General features: G+C 47.9%; 1 protein-coding gene across 3 annotated transcripts in view; it reads right to left on the bottom strand.

Moving 5' to 3' along the window:
- The window catches only part of LOC133341452 (sodium/calcium exchanger 1-like), a 140139-nt gene that overhangs the window by 25533 nt on the left and 86701 nt on the right, over positions 1 to 27905 (bottom strand). The window contains exon 1 of one of the 3 annotated variants that reach the window (XM_061550097.1): positions 18496 to 19236. The exons of the other annotated variants lie outside the window; for them this stretch is intronic. The gene's annotated coding sequence lies outside the window, so the exon portion shown is untranslated. Of the gene's footprint in view, positions 1 to 18495; positions 19237 to 27905 lie in introns of those variants that run through there. 3 annotated transcript variants of the gene reach the window in all.

The following is a 27905-nucleotide window of genomic DNA, read 5'->3' as shown; positions in this document are numbered from 1 at the left end:
CGGTATGCAAATTCCAAATTGCATTGCAAATTCAATAAAATAAGCTTCTTGACTTTAAAGCCTACATTTTAAAATGGGGAATATTTTATTTTCCAGCACAAACAAAAAAACTAAAACGGGATACACGTTGTGCATATCTCGAGTTGTTTCCACAAATGTTGAATTCGGCCTACCCAGCACGCCATTTCCAGAGCACCGTCATTCCTCGCGATGCGAGCAAATTTATTCCGACGGTTCCGCAGACAGCGACGAAACGGCACACCCGTCCTGCGACTCGGCAATGCGCGGGGGGGGGGGGGGCACGTACTGCCATTTTCATCCCCGAAAATGCCACCGCCTCGAAGATTTATCACGCGGATAATCACGGGGTGCGACATCGCAAGAGGCCTCCGGCATCATTCACCGCCGCACGCACGCACATCCCCGGCGCTGATCGAGCTATAGTATTTTCCTGGGTCTGACACGTGCCGGGTGGTAGTGGGGAGCGGGGATTCACATCCCCCCTCCCAAGCTTTGCTTCCTTACAATACCCCCGCGCACTCAGCCGGACGATGAACTGCACAAATGAAGTTGATCCTCGCAGATTTCGGTTAGTAAATCCGCATTTGCCTTGCAGATTACACCTGCCCGATGCCTTCGGCTTGCAATAACCCACTCGCATTCGCCGACAGATTTTCTCATTACGCTGCGCTGTCCGCAACTGTCGTGTATTGTTGCAAAGTATCAAGTGGGACGATGTTTGTTTCAGAGGACACGGTACGCTATTACGGAAACGTATCAGCATTGCTCAATGACGTACAGCCCCTCTGCCAGTTCATTGCCTGGTTCATGGGAGTGCATGTGTCCGTACACGGGGGCTGTTTGACCATACTTCACCACGCCGGTCAGTTGCGAGGTTGGTGACGAGACCTGCGGTAGGTTTCAAAGTATCACCCCCCCCCCCCTGCCACTGACGTTAGCCGTGAACAGGAATCGAACTCAGCTTTTGCCGGATTTGTCACGCAATTTGTGTTGATAACCGAGTCATCTCGAGGTGTTAAGCATGTGCATTGTAATTGACAATGATTCCTATCTCTTAAACGGTGTTGGTGAGAGCGTGCAAAAACACCCAATACCACCACCGACTCTCCCTACGCTATAAGCAATTTGATTATTTCCCGTGATTCGCAACGATTTTTTTCCTTCCCTCATGAATCGATACGCGCCTCGTTCTTCGGTTTCGTGCCGGTCCTAATTCAGATGTTTTTTTGTTGTTGGCCGTGGAAAATAAAACGACGCTGGCACCGAGCAGCACAGCCATTAGTCCCCATTGACTCAATTTACTCGCAAGACACAACATTGAACGCAATGCCATTTCTGTTCGGATAACTGCCTATGCTGATGATCACACGGAGAATGTGATCAATTTAAAAGCCCTTCAAGCTCAAGTTATGATGCCTTCCTGATTCACAAAAGCCCTGGTGCCAAGCTCCAGTGGTTTCCATTTCAGCCGATACAAAACAGGGAACGCACGCACGCACACTCACAGGCGAACACCGTTGGCTTTGTTTTCTTCTCATCGTTGTTTATCTCTCTCTCTCTCTGTGTCTTTTTCTCCCCCCGCCACCGCCGCGTTACGGGACGTGTACCGCATTCATTACCAGTGTTCCATGTCGCGCGGGGAGCGTGCGCCTAAATGTTAATTATGAGGCCTGCGTGAGCCTCGCATTTGTCAACGCGCACATGCCCAGGTGGTAATAAGCGCGCAGTTATTGACCGTGCAGTCGCGCCACTGTTTTGTTCGCAAGGAAGAAAGAAAGTAGCCCCTCTATATCCGACGTGTTTTTGTTTTTCAGCGGCTGCGCCACGTGTTGTGAGGCACGACGTCCGACGTTTCGCTCCACGTGCCGGGAGTTGTTTCCTTCACGAACCGTAGAAGTTCCTGCCGGCACGTGGAATAGAACGTCGGACATCAAGGAAATTAAATTCAGTTCCACCTCACTGCCCCCCCCCCCCCCACGCGAACACGGTATATCGGTTGGTAAAACAAACGAAACAGAGGAAAACGAACTGAATGGCATTGATAGGAACCATCGGTGTCTGTGGGTTTATGCGCGGGGCGTTGTTCCGTCCACACGTGCAATGTGAGCTTTTTTCAGGAAGCCGAGTCGAGTTCCTGACGAAGCTCCCACATTGGCGGTGGGCGCGCAACGTCGGACATCGTGCCCGAGCCACGTGCGCGGCACGGCTCGTAAAAACGCCGGAGAGAAAGAGAGCGAGAGAGAGAGCCGTTTCGTGTTAACTTCTTTTGTTTCGCGAACAACAAAGAGCGACACGATTGCCGCTGTAAATGCCAGCCACGATTGGCACACATCGGAGAGCTTGACTGCGCAAGAGTGATAGCCTTGCACGGTCGCGTTAGAAAATAAAATAAGACCACTGCAACGTTCGCAAAAACCAATCGCGAAACTCTCTGGGCACTGGGCCAGCTGACGAATGAGCACTGAGCACTTTTGTTATTGCGATTTCAGCCGACCACCAACATTAGAAAAAGATTCCTCCCACTTCCCAAAAAAAGGGAATGGTGGCTGCTACAGACGTTATCTGAACGTGTAGAGGCAGCCCTGCAATGCCTCGCTCACGCCACTGCTAGCCGAAGGGCATCCACCACAAGGGCCTCTCGTGAGCCACTCTAGGGGGGGGGCCGTCCATAAATGACGTCACGCGATTGTGGAAGATTTTTTGACCCCCCCCCCCATCGTCACAAGGCGTCACAAAAAGAAAGACCCCCCCCCCCCCCCAAATATGACATCACAATGCTCTGCACCCCCCCCCCCCAAATAAAACATGCTTCAAATCGCTTTAAACTATTGTCATTGTAGTGCCTATTTAATGTGGCGTTGGACTCTGATGTTGTAGGAGAAAACATTTATTAAAAAGTCTGATCAATTAAGTAGAACGTGTTGTTTATATTAAAAGTTGCGCATTTTAATGTGACCTCACATTTCTCAAACCACCCCCCTCGTCACGCATCGTCACAAATGTCTGACCCCCCCCCTCCCTAGGTGCATGACGTCATTTATGGACGGCCCCGAGAGGGTATGTTTGGCCTATTCTTCTATGCTTGCTCGATGTCTAGGCTGAGGTGGGAACTACCCACACTTTCCCTCCACCAGCACACAACGAGCCGATCACCGATCGATTGACCGGGAGGGCGGAGGATTTAAGGAACTCGTGCCGTTGTTTCAGCTGCTGCCGCCACCGGCACCGGAAGATCGAATTGAATTGCAAGGCCAGTGAGCTACGAATCGTTGCATCACAGCAGCATCCTCGAAACGGAGACCGTAAATTATAGATATGAGATATTGCATGGACACTGCAAAAAAGTAAGTGGGCTTTGGGGGGTGGGCATGTCACGATGAGAGATGATGGATGGGCTAGTGAACACGATTCGTGATGACTTGGCAGCCAAAGGAGGTAACGTGTCAAAGAGGATGTTGAACTTCTTTCTTATCGTACGTAGCCAACAAACTAGACACAAAAGCAATTCTAAATAAATGAGTTTTCAATCTAAATTTTAAAAATGCATAGCTCCAGTGGCTCCCTAATATTGGAAGGAAGAGCGTTCCAGACGGCCGCAGAAGCGCACCTGAAAGCGGGCGATGCGGTGACCGCCTTCGATGTTTATCCAAAAACCGCTGCTGTTGCGGGGATGACCGGAGTTCTCGTGATGGTTTATCCTCCTTGACGAGATCAGCGAGGTATTGCGGTTCATTTGTGGCAAGCACTTTGCGTGTAATGAGTGCGACCCCATGAACCGGAGTGACGAGGTACACTCACGCAGAGCAGCAGGGTGAATTGAAGGCCTCCCTTGTGATGTTGTTGGACATGGTCATGGCATTATATTATATTATTTTATTTTTATTTTACTTTTATTAATTTACATTTTTTACCTACGTGACTTTACCGAAAAAACCCAAGAATATGGTCATGGCAGTTGTTTGGCCAAACTTCACCACACTGGGTCAACGGCTTGGTTCAGATATTACTCACCACTGATGTGAGCCGTGACCAGAACACAAACTCGACTTACCGGGTTCATAGCGCAGTGCGCAAACCACTGGTCAGAATCAGAATATGCATTTTTACTGGAGGAATCCGATGAGCTATAAAGCTCTTTTTCACAGATGTCCAGTAGGGGCGGGTAAGAACGTTACAACCACAAATAGTACATAACACGATAGTCGTGCAAAGTACAAGAAAGATAAACAAATCACCCAAAAACAAATAAAATTAAACCATCCCCATCCTACCAGCCAAAGCCCACCGAGGTATTAACTTATTTTTCGGAAGCGACCTGGCCATAAATGATAGCTAAACAGTGGATTATCATTTGTAAATTTATAGCAGCAAAATAATCTAAATAATGTAAATGCATGTTTCTAAATGTGGAGGGAAAAAACGGAGGACCCGGAGAAAAAAAATCCATGCTACCACGGGGAGCAAATGCAAACTCTAAATATACAGCAGACGTCAGGGTCGGCCTCCAGCATCCCGTGTCACTGATCCCCTACAAATACGGTATTTATTCCTATTAAATTGGCTTTGAATTTATTTAATCGCGTTTTGAATGTTATACGCTTAATTTTCATAAACGTTACATACACTATGAATGTGAATACACAATACGTCGGTATACCGTGGTTACGTGATAACAATTATGCATAGTTTTGTCTTCGCATTCATCCTATACTCTGCATCTTACGCTTTGTTAATTGAAAACAAATTGTGCATATTAGGTGGAAGACTCCCCGGCAGTGTAATTGTTGCGCAAATGTAATTTGCGAGGTGATGAACACGCGCTCAAACTAGCACCCGACAATGGCATCGTGAATTACCGCAGAACAAAACCACACGGGGTTTGCTGCTTAAATCAACGGAAAATAAAACAACACATGCAAAATAAAAAATAAAAAATTATTTTACGCAATCGTTTCTTTTTGGCCAGATCTTATCCCGTTTGCATTAACGGTGCCCTGTCAACGGGACAAAGAAGCCGGTGCTATCTCTCACAGAGCACTGCGATCCCTTCGTGTGAAGAGAATAGCTCGTAGAAGCGGACACGAGAGAACTACTATTCGGGTCCTTTGAAGTGACATTGTGGTGCACACTGTATGGAGGCAGCACCTTCCCAACCACTCTCAACTTACAAGTAATATTATTCAACATAACAGTCCAACTGGTAATAGAAATGTTTTATTCTAAGAGCTGACACTTATTTAAATGAAGTCCGAAACACAAATTTTATGTAATGGTAGGGGGGTATTTTTTCTTCACGAATTAATTCGTGATTCGACCTGAGACCACCAACTCGCTACCCCTTAGAACATGATGTTATCGTTGCGGCCATCTCGCACCTCCGATTAGCACGGATGGATATGTACGGTGCGAAAAAAGTTCAACGTACATACGTACATCTGGGGGGGGGGACCCCAGAATCGCTCCGTGAGCCTGGCTTAATGAGCGGTTACCATGCGTCACATTCATTATACCTTAACTCCCCGTAATCCTCTATGTAATGAGACATCGCGATCCCGTGCCTCTTTTAGACGGCTTCTACACGCTATCAGCGCCAATCATCCCTGAGCCCCAGAGTAATTAAAACAAGGTGCCGTGGTTACCCCGATTCGTGCTCTCCTTGTACCCTACGGAGGAATATAAATGATTTATTTTGTGTAATTGTGGCACAATTGATCTACCGAATTAAGTTTCCGAAAAAGAGTGGGTAAAAAAAAATGTTTAACACACAAACTGGCAAACCTGACAAGCTATTTGTATTCGCCAAGTAAGTTAGTTTTTCACACAGGTGTTCACGTAATTAAGATAATTCTGTTCTGTATGCCGATATCCATCACAGCACTGCATTAATGCATCTCCCAAGCACATAAATCAGAGGACATAATTGTGTTCCATCACCCTGGAAAACCTTTCTCACCTATGCAGGATTAACCCGCGACACTGGAAGGAATCCGTTTGAGCCTATTAGTCGCGGGAATTTGTGAAATGTTTGACTTTCGGCCTTCCTTTGAGCGATAGATTAGGCAACAGCAGCGCTCAATTTCGCCTGGGACAGTCCGAAATGCCACTCCTGGCACGGCACATCCATCTCATCCTTCTTTAGACCTCGTGATGTTGCGATGGATGCGTGCGGCGGTGGTAATGTTCGTCGCTGCGTACGGTACGACAATAAAGCATTAGTATGGATGGGGCCGTACCTCATACTCTAGTGGTTCGTGCATTACGCCGGTAATCCCGACCCAAATTCAGCCTCAGCAGCATTCCGGAAAATATCGAGTGAGAAATTAAGCTCCGAGTAACACGTCACTGCTCAGTGTGAATGAAACACAGACACACCCCAGCTTGTGATATGGTGACCATTTCAACAATAAGGGCCAAGGGAAATAACCAGTATGGGATTTTTCCAGGCATAAATGCCCTACGATGACAACACCGATAGCGGTCATCGATGAAATGAGCCGGTGTTGAAAAGAGGGCGCATGCGAAAAAAAATATCGCAGCAATCGTCGCCGACGTGCGACGTCAACCTGGGGCAGCTCCGTGCTGAGTCGCGGGGTCATTCACTCGCGTCGCAGCGATGGGAACGAGAAAATAAATAATGCTGGTGGAGCGGGAAAGCCCATCTCTGACAACAGGGGTGATGTCCTAAACTCTGTAAATACGCTGTCACTCGCCGCCAGTGGTATGATTTTAATAAAACGGTTAAGGTCATCCCGCCGCTGAAAAGCCACGGCCGTGTGATCTTCAGTACAAATACTCAATACCGCTGCTGGAACCGCTCGCTCGTGCGCGTTTTGCCAAAAGGCAGCCGTCGATGTCCGTCAATAAAACCCCTCGCAGACAAAAGGAGAGCATGGCATGTGATGCTCGCAGCCCCAAACAGCAGCAGCCATTTCGTGCTATCTCGCATTTGACGGGACGATCTGAATGTAAAAGAAAATCAAACACAAATCAAATCTGTTACACCGCAGAAATGAATAGTGGGCCCATAATTCACCGCTAAAAATAGAAATCTGCCATCGTACGGACTGCATACGTACGTAGTGATGAATAATGAATACCATTTAAATGTTTAAATGCATATGTTCAGCCTTTCATCACTCCAATGCTGGATGACGGCTTTCCCCATGTGATGTTAAGTCATGGGTTTGTTTGAACAATCTTCACCACACTGAGCAGTGGCGAGTTCATGAAGAGGGGATGGCCCAGGACCGGTTCCGATATCACGTGCCACTGATCACAGCCTTAGCCGGAACGCTGGATTCGTAGCATGGTGCATGAACCACAAAGAACGAACACATAAAATATATATACCACTTTATTTATATTTAAATAAATAAGAAGATCCAGTATATAACACCTCCTACCCATCTTTGTTCCTCTAAGTGAATAATATTCGATTTTCTTTCCTATACATCTACCACACGGCCTACTGGGAGTGCGTCGTTTCAGCGGCGTTGCTTTATTACACGCAAACTCTGGACATGCAGTGGCTCATCAGCAGAGTCAGGCTTGCTTGAACAAATGCTGGTGAACCACCTGCTGCTTATATAGGTAACGACCCTCTCTGCGCTACATATTGCGTCCTAGTCCGATGAAAAACGATACAATACGGAACGAACAATAATAATTACGTGCTTTTGTGGAGGACGCTAAGTAATTCAAATAGCAATCAGACATTGCGATATTACATTTTCTCATTTCAAGTGCGGCCAGCGACACTATAAACTTGTAAATATCCGTCGACAGCGTTATCATCAGAATATTAATTTATTCTGCAGGAATGCAATGAGCTGTGAATCTCTTTCCACAATTGTCCAGTGGGGCCAGGTCAGAACATTACAACAACAAAACAATACACTCGGAGTGCAAATTATAGAAACGGTAAACAAATCACTCAAAAAATATTTATATAAAGATGACACTAAACTAGTTTTGTCTTACCAGGTAAAGTCCACTGAGCTATTAGCTTCTTCTTCAGGAGCGACCTGGCCACAAATGATAGCTCAACGAAGTGGCTCATCATGTGGAAATTCATAGCAGCAAAATAATCTAAATAATCGAGGAGACGCGTGCTTCATGGACACAATCGCGACTGTCAGTGCCTCCCTCCTCCCCTGGAGCATCTCAACAAGTCGGCAACTCGACACCCCGCTCTCTTCACCGTCTCCTCCCGCCAAGCCACAAAACAAATTGTCTTTGCCAACGGCGCAGTTCATTGCCCTGCGAGGAGCAGGATGGGGGGGGGGGCCTGAGTACCCACGTGCGAAGGTCAGCCGGTGACAAATGAAACCCTAAAGGGAGGAGACGGGTGAAAATCCGTACAATGACTGATCGTCTGCCACCGTGAAAGAGAGGCCCGCCGAGGAAACCATCGCACTCAAGTACAGTGCAGCGCGGTGTGGTATTGAGCTCCCCCTTAACCAAAAAAAGAAGCATATCTTCTGGTGTTTCCACACGAGAGTGCTGTTACGGATCAATGCGTGCCTGCCACATGAATCATATAGGACCACCTCCCCCCCCCCAAATTGATTTTTGCATTACAATTGGCCTGGTGAATTGAACACCTGAGGCCCTGCGGAGAAAATAAAATTACGAGCGCAATATAATAATCGCGGGGTAATTGAAGTACGAACAACTCGGCTCCACCAACACACACGCCTGCCGCAGTCCCAAGCGTCGAGATCTCAACCGGGCGGCTCGGGCAAACGTAGACTCGCGCCGAAAGAGCGGGGCGGCACAAAGACCGCGAGACGCACGGACACTCAAAGGAGGCCCACGGACACTCAAATGGCGCGAGAGCCGGGGCCTGAAATTATTTAGTGTTTCGTGTACGCGCAGCATGTGCCCATTTCTGCGCCCGTGCTGAGCAGTGTCAGCGGTCGTGAAGACGTAACAGGGTTGGCACACGACGTTGCTTGGCGCGATTCGCTCCATGAATCCAGCAAACCGGAGTTTCATTCCCAGCCTTGGTTCACATCGGTGGTGAGTGACATCTGAACCAGTCATGGGGCCTCCCTCCCCCCCTCCTTCACCCACCGCACTGGCCAGGGTGCTGAAATATGGTCAAGCAACCCCCACCCCCATGACTGAAAGGCATTTGGAGAAACCTAATTTGGTAGCGGATTGACAAAAGGGCCGTAATTCACCAAAGTAACGATTAAGACTGCAGTGGTGTTGCTGGAAGAATTGAGATGATGACGACGGTGATGATGACGACCGCGATAATATTCTCGTTCATGAATTCACAGACTGGAAAGCACCTTAGCCCTTGACGACGCGTGCACACAGAAGCCGGAATCGTGATTTGTTCGCTCTGAACGGGGAAACACAAATTCCCTGAGCCAGCGGAGCACAGTTAATGGGAAAACGCCGGGAGGCACACCCCGAGATGGTGCCGGGTGCAGGGCACGAGAATTTATCTTTACTGGGAGGGGGAGAGACGGGGCTGGGCATAATTTACCCTTCTGCTGTGAACTTGCAAATATTGGCAAAGTGACGACGGCGGCTTCCATTGCTCATCACCGATTGGCCGTGGAGAGAGACGCCGCCGAATATGCCGCCCGTCTCCCCCTCTGGAATCGGTCAAATCGAGCCGTGCGGCCTCGCCTCATGCCGTGACGGTTCGGGGCCCTGTCTCTCTCTCCTTCTCTACCCCGTTGTGTTTCATCGCGCGACGTTTGCGTTCCACGCTCGGGCAACGCTCTTCACGTCCACCGGTGTAAAGTCATGCCGTGGGTTAAGGGGCCTCAAAATGTTCGCGTCGGAAACGAGTTTTAACCTCGCTCGGTTTTGTTTACAAGCTCCCGGAGCTTATTATTATTATTGAGGCAGTTTTGAATGCAATTTGTGTTTGCAAATAAATACCAAGATTGTTGCGCAGTCACAAGTTTGTAAATGTATTCCACGTCTTCTTGTTTCTTTCGGTAAAGTCACGTAGAAGGAAAATAAATGTAAGCAGGACGGCTGCTTGCGTTGTGGCCGAAACGTCGTGAGAATTGTATTTTATTATGTTTTATTTTTATTATTGTATTATTTCCCTTCTACGTGACTTTACCGAAAGAACCAAGAAGATGAATCCCTGCAGTCACGAAAGCTTTAAATCGAAATGTATTCCACGTGTTCATTCGAGTAATAACTGCTTCTATTTTCGTTGCGAGTTAAATTTCCCAGCCAGGGCTTAAAATCCGCGGGGAGTGATATCTGAACCGGTCTTGCACTCCCCACTCTCCTTTTAAACTTCAACCAGCGTGGTGAAGTATGGCCCAACGACTCTGGTGACGAATGAAAGCATTGCGGGGAGGGCGGGGGGTAGTGGTGGGGGGAGGAGGGAGCTTCATTCCACAGTCGATTGCCAAACGGCGATGAATTCTTATTCTTTTTGCAATTAATATTTAACAGTAGGTCTGGCCTTCCTCCGTGATGACCAATTTTGATGTCCAGGGAGACGCACACTCCCCAGGACACTTTGCGCTGAAACAAATCTTTCTCAGTCATTCGTCCTTGGATCTCAGAACTTGCTCCTGCACACCCGGGCCCGTGACTCACACGTTGGCCGATCACACTCGCAAATGTTGTACGAGGTCACGCGGGCTGCGACTCCACACACACACACGCGCACGCGTTGTGACTCCACACACGCGCGTTGTGACTCCACACACGCGCGTTGTGACTCCACACACACACACACGCGCGCGTTGTGACTCCACAAACAGGCGTTGTGACTCCACACACACACGTTGTGACTCCACATACACACGTTGTGACTCCACACACACGCGTTGTGACTCCACACACAGACGCGAGTTGTGACTCCACACACACACGTTGTGACTCCACAAACACGCGTTGTGACTCCACACACACACCACACACGTTGTGACTCCACACACACGTTGTGACTCCACACACACACGCGTTGTGACTCCACACACAGACGCGTTGTGACTCCACACACAGACGCGTTGTGACTCCACACACAGACGCGTTGTGACTCCACACACAGACGTTGTGACTCCACACACAGACGTTGTGACTCCACACACAGACGCGTTGTGACTCCACACACACACACACAGGCGTTGTGACTCCACACACACACAGGCGTTGTGACTCCACACACACGTTGTGACTCCACACACAGACGCGTTGTGACTCCACACACACACACAGGCGTTGTGACTCCACACACACACACACACGCGTTGTGACTCCACACACACAGACGCGCGCGTCACCCCAGCGGCACCTTGCCAGCCCTCTGGCCGTGTCGTCACGGCTGCGTGCTTATTGTGCCTGTCCACGACATCCACTTGGCACTTTTGACAGGTGAGGCCTCGCCATGCTTTCTAAGTTTGGGTTGAAAGAAAAGTTCGCACCTCCGATTAGCACGCTTGGGGGGCTACGTATGGTGCGAAAGAAGTTCTACATACATACAAACGGCTCACGCGTTAGCTCTGTCGATCCGTACCGTCTGTCACGGTGAGCGGGTGGGTCACTGTAACTTTCCTAACGATGATCCATGATGAACTAAACTTTCTGGAGAATCTTGCACTACCTATAGGGACTTGGCTTAGAGAAAACGGCCAAAATCGATCAAATTGTTTCCCAGAACTTGGAGACTCAACGCAGAGCAATGAGGACCGTTTCCAAATGCGTTTTTGCCTGACAGCGAATAAAATATTTCCGAAGAAAAACGCTCACGTTGGACAGCGGTCAGAGCATCCGCGCGTATGCATGACCCCCCCCCCCTCTTTAATCTGTCAGACAAAAAATGCATTTAGCGTCAGAAGAATTATAGTGGGGAAAAGTCATACATTTTAAATCGCTCAGGTGAAAACTTCTATTGAAGGTGGAAATCCATTTAGTTAACATCATGCGGAATTAGAGCATTTCAAAAGTTGCCTGGCAGCAGTTTAATATTAATGGCTTCCACGGCATTCAATCGGCCTCCAACGGCTCACGGCACTTTTACACCGATGTCCCTAGCAGCCACTGCAGCGTGGTGATGCTGTTGTACAGCCGGTAAGAAATACTTATTGACATGAATCTACACCAACGCGCTGTGACTTTTTATACGATCACAAGAGACATTGCTTGCCCGCTGCTCGTGCGAGTCCGGAGATTTTTCACGACAAAAACGACCGTCTCCACGTCAGCCACTGACATTTTTTGCCGCGACGCTTTTTCGTCGTGGGCGTCCCGGTAGCTAGGAGATGTTAACTACCTCGCTTGGTATACAGGAGGTCGTGGGTTCGATCCCGACCCTGACGCCTGCTGCTGTATATTTGGAGTTTGCACATTCTCCCCGTGGGTGGTTGTGTGGATTTTTCTCCAGGTCCTCCGGTTTTTCCCTTCCACATTTAGAATCAACATGCGTTTAGAGTATTTGCTTACTATACATTTCCACATAAGCCACTTCATTGAGCTATTATTTGTGGCCAGGTCGCTTCTGAGAACGAGCTATACCAGCTCAGTGAGCCCTACTGGGTAAAATAAGGAAGAGCGAATTCCAAATTATTCACATAATTTACATAAGTATTTTTCTCTCGCCATAAACGGTTTCTATTCCTCCTGATTTGGTGTTTTAATTCAGTAGAATTGTTTGGGAACAGTACAATATTGCTCATACAAGTGTGTCATCGTCGTAATCATCAGCAGCCATGACCTATCGACTGCTGGTTAACGGCCTTACCCCAAGCCGTCACCATCATTCGCACGCCTGTGCATGAGCTCAATGTATTCCTCCATCTTCCCTCCTTTGGCTGCCACTCTGTCATTAGTCTCGACCACCGGCCATTGTCCCTTCCAGCGATGCACCTTAGCGAGGCCCATTCACTTTCCTGAAAAGTCAATGCAAAATGTCTCTAACCCGCGCAGGTTCTTCAATTCACAAGCACGCACCTCCCCACGCTTCTTAGTGCACTCTTCAGCTTGGTATGGCTCAAATTCCAGATTGCAAAAAAAAATCCCTGACAAACCCCGAAAAAAAACAGGACTCCCAATATACAACTAAACCCTGCTTGGATCTGACAAAACTAATTGATTTAATAACGGGGACATCATCGGTATTTTTTAAAACATATCTTCTCAACCACACGCCACATGGTCTTCCGACCGCCATATTGTTCGATGTCCACTGTACGCAATTAGCAAATGACTGACCATCCATATGGACAGCTGTCAGGGGATGGTTGTCATCGTTTTGGGGGGGGGAGGTTATTATCATAATGGATACCCGGGCATCTCACGGGGCTAATGCCGAAGTTGGGATGATGATGATGATGATCCTTCTCCTCCGAGGACGTGGGTTTGAGCTCTCGCGGAGATGAGCGAGAGTGGCGCATGCACCGCGGGTGCTGCCGTGGCGAGATGTTAACTATCTCGCCTGGTAGGCAGGAGGCCATGGAGTCGATCCAGACCCTGACAACTGTATATTTGCAGTGTGAATCTTTTCCCCGTGGTCGCGTGGATTTTCTGTCTGGGTCCTCCGGTTTTTCCCTCCGTGTTCAGAATCAACATCACGCGTTTAGAGTATTTGGCTGCTATAAATGTCCAATGAATGTCCACATGATCAGCCATTTCGTTTAGCTATCATTTATGATAAACAGGTCGCTTCTGGAAAAGGGCTATATAGCTCAGTGGGCCTTGCCCGGTAAAATAAAATAGTTTAGTAGTTTAGTTTAGAAAGGGATACCGCATACAGACGTCGCTCTTCGCTTGACCAACGCAAGCAGAGGGACAACAACAACAAAACCCCCATGCCTACAACGACGACGACCCCGGGGTGCAACGGCTCGCACACTCTGGGCTCGCAATCCAGTCCGATCTCCCGGCAAGGCAGTCGAAATAAATTGCGCACGGTTTATTAAATCCCCCATCACCTCCCTCTCTCTCTCTCTCTACCGCCTCTGTCCAAGCAGCAGGTCAGGTGTGGTTGGCTAAAGTGTGGGTACGTCCACCATTTCCAGGAGTAGGCCACGACACCCTGCGGAGGGGCGGCTGGGGGGCGTTGTGGGGGTTGGGGGTGCCTGTTGAGCCGTTTCGAGTTGGAGGCTCTTCCCGACAGCAGCGGCATGCAATTGCAGGGCCACACCTTTCGCCGTGCTCGCCTGCGAGAGCGTGCCCGCGCAACGCTCCGCCTTTGCGCTTTGGCTCCGAGGGAGTTAATTGGCGACGGGCGGCGAGAAGACAAATCACTCGGTCTCCCGCTGCAGGAACCGGAACTCGGGCTGGCGGAGCACAAAGGGGGGGCAGCAGAGCTGGTATGGAGGATAAGTGACAGGAACACACGAGAGGGGGGGGGGGGGGCGCGTCATGCCGGGTCCTCTCTGTCGTAAGAATCTCAGCTTCTCGTGCGGCTTGAAGCACAGCTCAGCTGCAGGCAGGAGTTACAGCATTCAAGAGGGTTTCATTCGATAATTGGCAGCACTGCACGAAAACAATAATAAAGCAGTTAAAGAGATATTTAAAGCATTAATAATAAGGGCAACAACACTGCTGCGTAATTGGCTATTATAAACAGAACGTATAAAATATATATTTAAGGTACGGTACGCGCTCAGAGCAATCGCTTATATGCGATGAAGTGTGAATTGTCTTCTGTGCGAGTGAGGAGACGTGAGGGATATTTGACAGGTGCCTGGAAATGAGGTGAGATTTACAGTTTTGACAGACAAGCTCGCGCGTGTACACGTGCACTTGCACGTACACGCACGTTACATGCTTTAAGAGGGCATCACCGATGAAAGATGACAAGATAAAATAAAAATGCGCATCTTAACGTTTACTTCCGTCAAAGCTGACGAGTGAAAATCACAGAGGTGGAAGAGGAGGGAATCGGAGACTTTTATTGTCAGTCTGGCTGATAAAAATAGAATTCCGTTACTTCCAATGAAAGTAAATTGCCCGAATGTCTTGACCAATGAGACGCTATCTCACTAATATGCTCATGCAATTACTTTATACCAACGAGACGCACGTGATTAATTGCGTAAAAATACATTTTTTTATTATATTTGGATCGATAGTGCAATGATGTATCTGTGCGAGTGAATAATGTGAACGTTAGTAATGCCATATCATTATCAATATTGATAATGATACAAACAAAACCGTGCGGAGAGAATTGGAAATTCAGACGTTTGCAAAATGAGTTTTCCCATGAGGGATTTTTCAGAAGAAAAAAAAACAACTTTGACCTCTGTGACCTACAAGCCTACAATGCCATCATTAGCAATCAGCGCAGCCTTGTATGCTAAACAATCGCACATGACCCTGTGACACGAATGTGAGAGAGAGATCCAATCAAACAATATCCATCAACAATACAACTAAAAACTCATTTCAAGAAACGTGAGCACAGCGTGTGTTGAACGTTCATTGAATTATCCTCTTCTTTGCGCAAGTGAATGATGAACCGGTAGTCCACAACAACAAAAACACGTTTGTGTTTTAATTGCCTCTATATTTTTATTCTGAGCTTTAAAACAATCCAAATTATGCCTGGGGTTTACAGAGTATCGCGTTCCGTCCTATGGCGACGTCTCAGAGAATATGCATGACGTACTTGGTATGCATTCCACCCTGCGAGCTTTACCATCAACGCAGGAGGAGGAGCGTTGCTGAATTTTAAATCGACTGTTGAATTATTCCGTTTGGTCCAGGGCTCTTACGTGGTTGTTCCACCTCCCCCCGCCCCCCCCCTTGGCTCCGCTGCTCCCTTTAACGGTAACAAAAATAAGGATCTGACTGCCATTAATTGCGTCGCGGCAAATTGTAATCACTTGTCCTTTGCGTTGCAAATGCCGTCTCAAGTTAAAACGCATTTCAAGCAGCGGACAGCGAAGCTAGTGACACATTCTGCGCATCCTTTCGGCCCGAGTCAATCGCCGTAGAAACTTTGAGGAGCATTATAATTGAAAGGAAGACCGCAAAGCAAAATTTATTTTTGGAGCACATGGTTATTTATATATACAAAAAATATTGTTTCACAAGGAGGCGTGCAGCCCACGCGTCAATCCACTGGTTGAACAAGGGCCTCCCAACACCGTGTGCATTTATTTGACCATACCTCACTGCGCCGCCCAGGTATGGGCTGGCATCATGAATGTGGGAAGCCCTGTACAATACAACGATTGGTGTTGCTGCGCCGTCGTCGCCGCCGCCTTCCATTGCTCAAAACATCAGCCCGTAGCTACGTCGAGCAAACCTCGCTGTTTGTAATGCACGGTGGTCACCCATTCAAGCGCTGCCCAGGCTAGACGACCATCGTTGCCGAGATCCGACGAGACCGGGGCACACCGCAGTATTTGTTATCTTACAGCATGCATACACACAGACACGTGCAAAATACGGGAACAATTACGCTTCGCACGCTGCGCTCGATTGTACGCATTTACACGGACTGCACTTCACAGCGCACGTGGCACACTTGAAGGATTCCGCAATCAAAGTGGCTACGAGCTGAAGCGCGCGTGCACGCACACACAATCCTAACAAGTTCCACTTTGTTTATTACAACACCCAATGCATTCTGTTCATTATGCTAACACAATATCCAATGACAGATGCGGGCATATCCTATTAGCTTCACTCTTGCCTAATAGGTCAACTCCCAAGCACTAAGCATGGGCTTCAACAATGCATCGACACGTTGACAGGGGGCAGTGACAGCGGTCGCGTGTTCTCCACTTGCGGCAGTGGGTTCGTGGTTCGGCACCGGCAGGCCACCCTGGTTATCACCGTGGGTGCATTAACCATGAAGATACGCCCCCAGTTGCTTCGGAGCGGATGGTAAAAAACTGATCCCGTGACGGGCTTTGCAAGAGTAGGCTCATTATGTACTGGCGTCATGGTCGAAATGTGACAGTTTAACACGTAGTAGTAGGTTTTCACGACCAACAGTAACCATAATAAGTGTGGTTTCTTTGGGTTAGATCGAGTAAATATAAATTGTTGTTAAACTCACCATCACCACCCGCCGCAGCCAATTTGTGGGGTTTGTTACCGTAAACAAAACGTGTCCAATTAGTTCCTACTACAGCACACCGGTGCGTTGGAGAGTGAACCCACGACGTTTACAATTCGAGTATGACGTTTCGCTGGTGAATGCAACAACCAGCTTCGTTAAGCGATTATCCAGAATTGGGAAGAAGTCCTCCTCCTTCGATCTTAAAATTTGCCAATTTGCCCGCAAATTACTTGCAAATTACTCAACCGGGATGATACATGGCAACCATTGCCTCCACTGCAAACACTTGTCAAGGCCCTAGCTTTTCTGTGTAATAATAACAAATACAAATTCACGATCCAAATCTTACAAGCATCGAATTACCAGCCCAAGAAGCAATTATGTGTGATTATGCAAATTATATGGAAATTGTATAATGTTGTGCTAATGTCATGGTAATGCCCGGACCGACATGGCACAGGGAGATGGGGCCGCTGTTTTGTGATGGGCAGGGGAAGAGATTGACAAAAATGGAACACAATGATGGCACGGATGGACAAAGAGACGACTAACTACAGTCCACTCGAGACACAAAAAACGGTGCAATAGAGGCCAGCCGAAGCAGTGAAAAGAGGTGTGACATTACACATGAGGTCGAAAAAAAAAACGAAAAATCATGGTACGTATAGGATGGAAAATAAAAAAAAATACAAAGGAGATATTACAACAACAACAAAACGATTCGGCACACATTGCCTGTGCTCTCTACTCAGTGCCAAGGGGGATGGCAGGAAGGAGACAGGAGGGGGGATGCTGCAGGCCCAGGTACAGCGAACAGTCAGGGGGTCTACATTTGTCTTGCAATCAAATTCAAGGCGGAATGAAATGTTTTGCATTATTCATTGCCGTGAATGTCAAACAGCTTGAAAAGTAAGTCATTTAAAAATCAATAAAAAAAGTTCCTTTTATTGACTGCAAAAGAGTGACAGTCGAGGTGGTTGTCTGGCTCAAATAAGTATCGGGGCAGTGTTCACGTCTTTCTTACAGCCCTGAGCCAGCGGTAGAAACTCCACACCCCACATGGTCAGGGCGAGTCTCTCTCCACATGACAACCACCGTTGACTTGCCCACTAAGTGGTACAAATTTTATACGGATAGATTATGGGCTGAGTTAACCACCAAGCGGGGATTTCGAAGTCACGGCCTCTTGATTGATGAGCCGCTTGCTCTACCGCTGAGCCCACTGGGTCGGATATTGACCAGAATGGACGTAATAAATTATTCAAATGAAGAATAGAACTGGCACCGCTATGAGATGAGATGCACCCAATCGCCAGATCATACGAATCAGTACTTACCCTTCGACACTGGATGAGGTCTATTCGCACACAGGCAGTGCTTTATACATGTGTAGTGAGTGACTTCCGAAACACATCGAGAAGAAGGCGCTTGTTTATTATGAGCACACGGGGCTATACGTTACGTACCGCAGCTACACACAGGCGATCCTAACACATAGCCCATCTCCGGCATACGCTACGCTAGCTGTCCGGCTAGTGCAGCGACGACTACAGAGTGGGTCTTGCAGAAGATCAGCCACGTGGTCGAAGACGAAGAGATGACGACGAGCAGCGACGCAGCCAGGACCCAGGACCAACAACAGCACCCAAACCTCTAGTTCAGCCCGCCTTATATGCGCCCCGGCGCGGCCAAGCCCCGCCTCGAGCCACCCCCCTTCCAGAACCTTCTAGCAGGTTCCCGGAGCCTCTGGACTAACTCCGCCTTTCACCTTTACCCCAGATACGCCCCCACCTTATAATATTGCATTATGCAATACCCCCATAACCGCAGTTACCCATTCAGGCCGACAGCTGTCACCCTGTCATTACATATGTATAACGTGATTGTGGTAATTATTCATTTCCATCTCAGCAAATAGCATGGTGGGCTACGTACGGTGTGAAATAAGTTCAACATACATACACATACAACATCCCTCTGCTCGGCTAAAGCCTCATGCCCATTGTGTTTTCCTCTTCACAATCTAATTTTCTGTCTGCCTCTCTGTCCTCCATCATTGGCCTCCATTTCGTTGTTAACTTAATTAATTTTGCACGTCTGTCGTCCGATTGGCCTCGCCTGATGTCCTTCACATTTATAATTCACGTTCACCGTGCAAGTCACGTCTATCCTGTTCGTTTCGATTCGCAAATATTTATTTATAATGTTTGTTCCTACCTCGTCACACTCAAAATCCTCCTTTCCATGGCTCTTCAGCGAACTTGCAACTTTCTTGTTCTTCACTTCAGCGACCAAGTTTGTGGGCCATAGGCCTTGTAAAAAGAAAAAATAATATTTTACAAGAATCCAGGTTGTTGATTTCCGAACACACACTCGTAATGTTCTCTTCAAAATGCTCTCCAATAAACGAAACTTTTCCAAGGACCAGTGTTCCTCTTGTGTGTATCTGGCCTTTCGTAGCATTAAGCCATTTGTCATACAAATAAATAATATATTCATATATTCAAGCAACATTTCAGTATTTTTGCAACCAAATCAAACATTTTCCACCCCAAAACTATCGGTCAACAATTTAGTTGTATTTGTATTCACCACGTTAGTCATTACACATTTAAATGCTATTTGTATTAATATGTGCAGCAGTTAATGTCACGAGTCACATTCTCCAGTGACACAAGGAATAGTATTTAGTTATGACCAACATTTTATTCCAAATTAATCTTGTCACATTCTTTAGCATCTAGCTTGTATTGCTTCTTATTTATTTATGCCTAGTTTGTCCAGTTTTTTTCCGCTCCACCAGCCTAAATGTTAACATTTCCACATCGTTCACAAATATTTTTGCGTTCGTTGTAAATTATTGATTCTCGCGCGCACAATAACATGCACGTATCGCGACCTTAGGAATGGATTTGAATCGATCACTCAATGCTTCGGCACATGCCTAATGTGCACACACAAGCTCAGCCACGTGGCTGCAGGCCATGTGCTTTGTCAACGACAACAAGCGGATGCCATCAGACTACTGTACAATAACCGTCATGATGCAAACAACAAATCTTCGAAACAGAAGCAAATGGCTGGGGTTCGGCAGCCGCTCATTCGTCAATTTTATTTTTAGTATGTACAGCGATTGGATGCGGGCAATGCAAAGGATACAAGGTCCAAAATATTGAGCAGGACTTCTTCATAATTCAGGATAATTGCCTGACGAAGCTGGGCATTACAATCACCAGCGAAACGTCGTACTCGAATTGTAAATGTCGTGGATTTACTCTCCAATGCACTGGCGTGCTCTAGCAGTCAACTAATTGGACAAGTTTTGTTTACGTGACAACCCTCCCTTTTTTTGAGACGTTCAGTGGCCTCTGAGTCAGCAATGCTGCAAAGTTGAGAAGAGCTCAAGAGCAGCCATTGCACAGCCGGCCGCACGCGCCACATCACTTCGCGATCGCACAGTGGCTTTTTTATAGCTCCGATTTTCAATAAACGGCGTGTAAAAATCGAGGCGCGAAGCGTGAGCAAGAACATTGCGTGAGACTGCGAGAATCAATGGGATGCATCTTTGGGGGCCTTAACGTCTCGGTTGTTGCAGGCGGCCGCTAAAAAAAATCAGTCCGGGGTGACGCCGGTGAAACGTGGCAACGGTTGAACGGCCTCATGGTCTGGCACCTCCACTAAACGCAAGTTCCAATCCAATTACTTGTAATTCCAGTTGCAATACTTAAGCCGCCAAACTGCCCACCACTGTGGTCACGATTGAATATAGAGAGGGGGGGGGGATTATAAGAGTTTTGGCAAATGTAACACAGAGCACGGATGTGCCTTTGGCCACGAGATGACACTCCGACTCCCAGCTTTACTGATGCCATAAGTAAGGCTGCCCATGTCTCATACCCGCTTTATCTCACACAAAAAGAGGCCATTCGCACGCCTATCCCCAAAATGCGTTTCACTAATGCTCGTTACCAGCCGAGGAGACGGAGCGTTGAGATCCGCTCGCGTGACAGTGCTTGGTGGATTGTTGCATCGCAAGGATCAGGAGAGTTTGGGGAGGCCTTCATCCAGCAGTGGATTGTCAACAGCTGATGTTGATGGTGATTACTTTTTTTTCATCAAAAATATTAATCAGTGGCTCACATAAACGGTGATATTCCAGAGACTTCTGGCACAGTCTTGGCTGAAACCTACATTTGATTGTTTTGCTCATGATGTAAACGCTGCGGCTAATCTTATTCCTGACAAACATTTAGCACACTGCCTTGCCATTGGCCCTCGTCTTGGTTTGATGGACGCATTATGCTCGCAAAGGCTGCTGCTATGGAAACGGCAAAGCGCTTTTAAAATTAAATACAACTTGTATTTTTTGCATGGAGAAGGGGGTCAACGATATATGTATTTCGCCCCCAGCAGTAGTATATTCATGTAATTTCCTTTCTATTCAAACACAAATTTCAGACAAGCAAGTTAAATAAACATTTTTTTTTCATAATTCCGCCTGAGTACAGTTACCCCAGCAGCCAAACGACATTATGCAATAAGTCGGTCGGCAAAAGGCAGGTAAGATGCAAATTAAAAACATTCTCCGTAGGAAAACAAATGGGCTTTGTCAGTGGCCCTAGGCCATGACACTGTGTAACACAATTTTTATTCCTGGGTAGTGTTATTTCGTAATTGCTTACTCCTAAAAAGTATAGAAAATGGCCGTTATTTCCCACAAACTTTGCTTTTATGACCAGGAAAGTGATATTTAGAAATGTACCTACTTTCAACGAGAAAACGGGCGAATTTGTATATTTTCGTTCACATGAAGTCAGAAAACAACAACACATGAATACAAATTAACATATATTTATACTAAAGTAATACAAAAAATACTACCAAAGATTTTAAAGTGTGTAGTTTTTCGAGATTTACGATTATACTGTAAATCACTTTCATGAATCAGCCCCCAAATGTAGTCTCCCATCATGTTCTCGTTATACTGTCCTTGATAGCGGTGTTCAAAGTCCAGTATATCCTGGTGGAAGCACTCGCCTTGCTTCTCCGATTACTCTCCCATTTTCTTCTTGAATTCATCAAGATGAGCATCAAGGATATGGACTTTGAGGGACATTCGACAGCCCATTGTGCCGTAGTTCTTCACCAGAATCTTAACCAGCTCCACATAGTTTTCAACCTTGTGATTGCCCAGGAAGTGAAGGGCCACTGTGACAAAGCTGTTCCAAGCCGCTTTCTCCTTGCTAATGAGCATCTTGGGGAATTCATTGCACTCCAGGATATTTGATGTGCAGTGGTGGCATCAGCTACTTCCCGGGGTCCACCAGTGGCTCCCACTTGACGTTGTTCTTCCCCACAGAAAACTCAGTCCGCTGTGGCCAGTCCCGCTGTGGTAGTGCGCCTTGGTGTCCCTGTTGTCCCAAAGGCAAAGATAACAGCGAAACTTGGTAAACCGCCTTGGAGACCCATCAGGAATGCCACCATTTTGAAGTCTCCAATGACCTCCCACCCGTACTAATCATACTTCAAGGCGTCCAGCAAGGTCTTGATACTGTTGTAATCCTCTTTGAGGTGCACCTGAGTGAGCCAGGGGAAGATACGGGTACTTGTTACCATGATGGAGCAGCACGGCTTTGAGGCTTCTGGATGAGCTGTCAATGAAGAGGCGCCACTCATTCTGGTTACAGGCGATTCTGATTGCCTCGAACAGACTGGTCACATTGTGGCAGAAGCAGAACCCATCTTGACGGGTGAAGAAGATGCAAAAAGGTTATTGACACTTCCTCTGATCTGCAACTTTCACACTTTCATCCAAAACATTCCACTGCTTGAGCCTAGACATCAAAAGCTCGGCATTGGACTTGGTGAGACCAAGATCTCTGAACAAGTCGTTGAGGTCTTTTTGGTTGGGGTAGTATGGGTTTCTCTCCTCTGCTCCATCTTACCTTCCAGAGTTTTTTGCATTGTTCGCAGGTGAAATGAGGTGCCCAAGGGTTTGTCTTGATCCCCGACAGGCATGCTGAAATATGCCTTGTAGGCCGCACACATCTTAGCAGATGCTTCCACAGAGTACTTGTTCACTCTTGTCTTGATAAATTGGCCACAGACATAGCAAAATGCATCTGCCAGATGCTTGCAGCCTCTTGATGCCATCTCAAAAAAATGCAGATATGTATCCACTTAGGCAGCTGGAACTAAACTGAACTGGTGGGCTTAAGGCCCCTGTATTTATACTAATATTTATATTACTGGAAAGTTCTAGAATGTTCTAGAAGTTACTCCAAGTTTACTCAGCACTGAATCTATCTGGAATATTCTGGAAAAAAGGTAAATTTCTAAATATCATTGTCCTGGTCACAAAAGCAAATTTTGTGGGGAATAATAGCCATTTTCTGTACTTTTGAGGCATAAGCAATTAGGAAATAATACTTGCTACCCAGGAACAACATTTTTTGTTATACAGTGTTATTGGCATGCGCCTCGAGTGACCAGGCTCTAGGACAAGCAGAGGGGGGCGCAGCTCGTGCGTCCGCAGTGACACGACTGTCGCTTTTGTGTCCGTAAGACAGCCGCCCTGCTCGGACAATGCCAGCTGTTCTCCGTCACTCAAAACAAAGACAAATATCCCTTGTATAGCCTTAACAGACTGTAGGGGCAAGTGCTGTTAGTGAGCACCTATGAAGGCCGGAACGGTACACGAGGGGGTAGGTGGCCAGCACCATGCCCGACCGCCTTTGTCTCCCCAGTGGCGATGTTTACACACCGCACCAGGTACTCATTTAAGGCTGAGTCGACCTAGGGAGGCCCAGGACTGGTTCAGATAATCGTCACTGGTGTTGACCGTGAGCGAGAATTGAACCCGGGTCGCCAGGTTCATAGCGCAGCGCGCTAGCCGCTACACTACCGCTCCCCACACATAGACACACACACACTTGCAGCCACCACTTCCCATTGGCCGTTGCGGCTGCCAAATCAAAATTGAAGCGTGATGAATATTAACGTGGTCAAAGAACCGGGTCAACTTTTGCCGGTTCTTGGTTCTTTCAGTAAAGTCAAGTAGGTATAACATTTTTTATTAATTTAATCACGACGTTTCGGGCGCAAAATAAGCATCCGTCATCAGGTGGGACAACCACAGCAAGAAACAATTGCTGAAGTGGGCAAAAGAGCTGCTGTAACAAGAGGCTAGAAAATGACCTTGTTATCGCGGCATCACCTGATGACGGACACTTGTGTTGCGCCCGAAACGTCGTGATTAAATTTATTAATTTTTTATACCTACATAACTTTACCGAAAGAACCAAAGAGTATGGATCCCTGCAGTCATGAAAACTTAAAATCTACATTTAAAAATATGCATTTATTTCTCTCGCAAACGCCACTTGTTCACTGATTAGGTACAGGATGATGTGCGCACTCACGGCACACCTACAAACCTCGACTTACTGTAGCGTGGAAAATATTATAATAGTTCCATCAGCCAAGGTGAGTTTTGTTAAGTGGTGGTAAATGTCCAAGTGCTGTTGGTATGTGCGAAACCTAATAGAATGCACACAATTCAAATTATGCTTAGCCCCGGCATTGTTATCTATTTCGACGTATGAAAAATATTACATTACATAATACTGAACGTCAGTTTAAAGGGTCCACATTTTTAAACAAGTGTACATTGCCACAAATAATGACCGTCGGCTTTGAGTAATACTGTGGACTTTCACACATTTTCACAGGAGTAGCCTCACAGTGGCAATCACTCTCCCTCTGCTGAAATAAAGCTCATGTATTGTCTACAGGGCTAATCTGGAGTGAAGGCAATTATTACTATTCTGGATATCACCATGCTCTGACACGTGGCTTTAAATTCTCCCCGACCGTGTCCCACGTTTGGACATCATCCATCTCACTTTGCCTCGTTTCAGTGGCAAATGAGCGTGTCACGAACACCTGTGTCATTCTGCAGCTCGTTTTGCGAAGTGCATTGCACGAGGGTATTTCTGTAACCACATTATTCTGCGCGTGTGTCTCTGTGATGTTTGTAAAAATTGCTCAGGGAACGGGGAATGACCCTGGCACCGATGCGTATTATATTTTCTTCTCTCTCCAACATTTTTTTTTCACAAGATGGCAGGCGAACAGTGTGGTCAAAGATGGTGGCACCCTTGCACAACTGCACATCGGAAGAGATGTGGGCTGTTATTTGGTTCCTGTCCTCTGAGGCTGTAAAGACCAGTGAAACGTGTTAAGGAGTGAAGCTGCAATACGATGACAACTGTAATAACCATAGAAACTTTTACAAATGTGTGGAATAGATAGTTTTAATAACGACAGAAGTCACAGGCCAACCTCTGGACATGAGCAGCCAACGTTTTTCATGTCCAGAGGTTGACGTTAGATTAAGGCTGCCAATAGCTAGAATTTATATAAACTTTAACCCTTTCCCAGTTTTCTTTCGATTCCGTTCCGATGACGTATGGTGTACATCTAACTTTATCGGTAAATCTTCACATCGGAAGACGTACCGAGGCTCCCACAAGGCCACGCGAGAGGGCGTGTGGCACAGTTTGACGCCAGCTATCACAGAGTGCGGTTGTGTCGCTCCGGTTCTCTGCGGTGAGCACAATGCCTTTAAAGACAATGGTGCTACTACGCCTCTCTAAATAAAATGAACACTGAACCTCTTCCACGTTCCGAGATTCAGCGGTGAACGGGTACCCCGCCCTGCGACTTGCAGATGTCTCGGAACGGGAGAGGGTTAAGACAGTGAGCAGCATTTCAGCACGACAATTGCAAGTCCACGTTGTGAACGTACAATGTAGGAACTGTTGGGAAAGCTTGGATATGAAGTTCTAGAACGTGGCCCGGGCATAGCCCCTTTAGAATCCGCCCTGTGTGGAGCCATTTGGCAATTGCATGGCTGTGAAGAGAGTGGTATGGCTTGCGTGGTCATGGCTTATGTGGACCACCCAAAGGTCGGCTGTGCAGTTGGAATTATGAAGTCCGTGGCCCACTGGGGCTGGTGCACTTCAGTGGGGAATTCGTTATTTTTTTGTGATACTTCGTTGGCAGTGGTGCTTAAGCACAAGCGGGAAAAACTCGAACGCATCCATAAATCACACTGCGGCCCCAAACATCGATATGTGCGTATAATGGGTGACGTTTCGGGCAATGACCCTACTTTACAGCACGTGGATATTGATAGATTTCTCTCAAGGACACAGTGTTGTTGACAAATGCGTTGAGTGTTGTATTTCTTTTTTTTTTATAGCCATTGCGTAACCGACGGTCACAGGCGAGAAGGGCACTCGGGCAGGGGTCCACCTGTGGCCTGTGTCGTCCTCTGGGTTTGTGGCTCTCCCTGTGGGGTTCGTGTGTTCACATGAGGGCGAGGGGGGGGGGCATTATCTGGTTACTTGGATGGGGAGGGAAATTGGTAAAACTAAAATTGACGTGAGTTTGTTGTTGCTGTTGACCGTGTTCTGTGTGTAGTGGTGGTATTGACGTGCGCCGGCAGTGATGGATCACGGGGCGCGGGGTTGGGCACGCGATGTGGGCGTGGCATGGACGCGCGCGCCGGTGGTGAGGCGCGCTCACACAAGCTGGGAAAAGAGGATCGTAGCGAGTGCGCAGTGATTGGTCAGATAAGTGGGTACTCTCAGCGACGTCCGCAGGAGGGGTATAAAGGGGGACGCGCGAGAGCACTCGTGGTCAGTGTTAACCAGTTGAAGACCGAAGACGGGGTGGAGGAGGTAGGGGCCCGAGACCCCTAGTCCCGCCGTCCTTGTGGGGACCGGGGCCCTGTGTGGCTCGGAGCCGAGACTGGGGGGACCGTAGTCCGACGCCCGTGTGGGTCGGGACGGTGGTACCCAGAGCCGAGACGGGCACCCCGGCTGGGTGTGTCCCGGAAGGCTACGGGGCGTAAGAGCCCGTGTCAGTACAGCTGAGTGGGTGTTGGTCACCCGTGTAGCTGAGTGGGTGTTAGTCACCCGTGTAGCTGAGTGGGTGTTAGTCACCCGTGTAGCTGAGTGGGTGTTGGTCACCCGTGTAGCTGAGTGGGTGTTGGTCACCCGTGTAGCTAAGTGGGTGTTGGTCACCCGTGTAACGAAGTTGTAGCTGAGTGGGTGTCCGTCACCCGTGTAGCTAAGTGGGTGTTGGTCACCCGTGTAACGAAGTAGGGTGTTAGTCATCCGTGTAACTACAAGTTGGTGAAAATAAAGAGTGTGCTACCCGTGAAGTCGTCTCCTGCCGAGTTACTACTTTACAACTGGCGTCAGAAGTAAACCTGTCTTCAAGGAGAATGGACACAAGGAAGACTTCTCGTTCCCACGTGCAAGACCGGGGAGACGACGACGTACCGGTGACACCACCCTCGGGAGGAGAGGACGAGGAGTTGCCGCCGATGCAGCACTTCGCGGAAATGGCCGATGCTCCGCCCGCCTCCGACACCAGCCTGCAGGACGCACACTCCCGCCTGGCGGAGTTGCTGCTCGCCGCCGCTGCGATCTTGGCGGAGATCTCCGTTCCAGCGGCCGGTGGAACGCCTGCGGGGTTGGAAGAGGCGGCGCGGCTGGAGGGTTCCCGCCATAAGGCGTTTCGCGCCAAAAGTTTGGGAGTTGGCGCCATTTTTGAGGGTCCGCCTCCGGTTGGCGGGAAACGCGGACACCACGTGGCCAGAGGTCTCCACACAGCGCAGCCCGCGTCATCGGCGAGCGCCGGAGCTCTCCATTTTGCGCCTGCAGAGGGAGCCGACATTTTCTACAACCACAGCGGCGCGCGGGAAAATCGTTCCAACGACGACGACGACGATCGAGTTCTCCAGCAACGATTGCCCGCGCTGTCGGTGTTCAAGGCGGACGGGGGCGACTGGGGAGCCTTCCAG

Source organism: Lethenteron reissneri, chromosome 11 (assembly GCF_015708825.2).
Source record: "Lethenteron reissneri isolate LAM-NWPU_2019-01 chromosome 11, ASM1570882v1, whole genome shotgun sequence".
Lineage (NCBI taxonomy): Eukaryota > Metazoa > Chordata > Hyperoartia > Petromyzontiformes > Petromyzontidae > Lethenteron > Lethenteron reissneri.
This window is presented reverse-complemented; position numbering and strand designations above follow the sequence as displayed.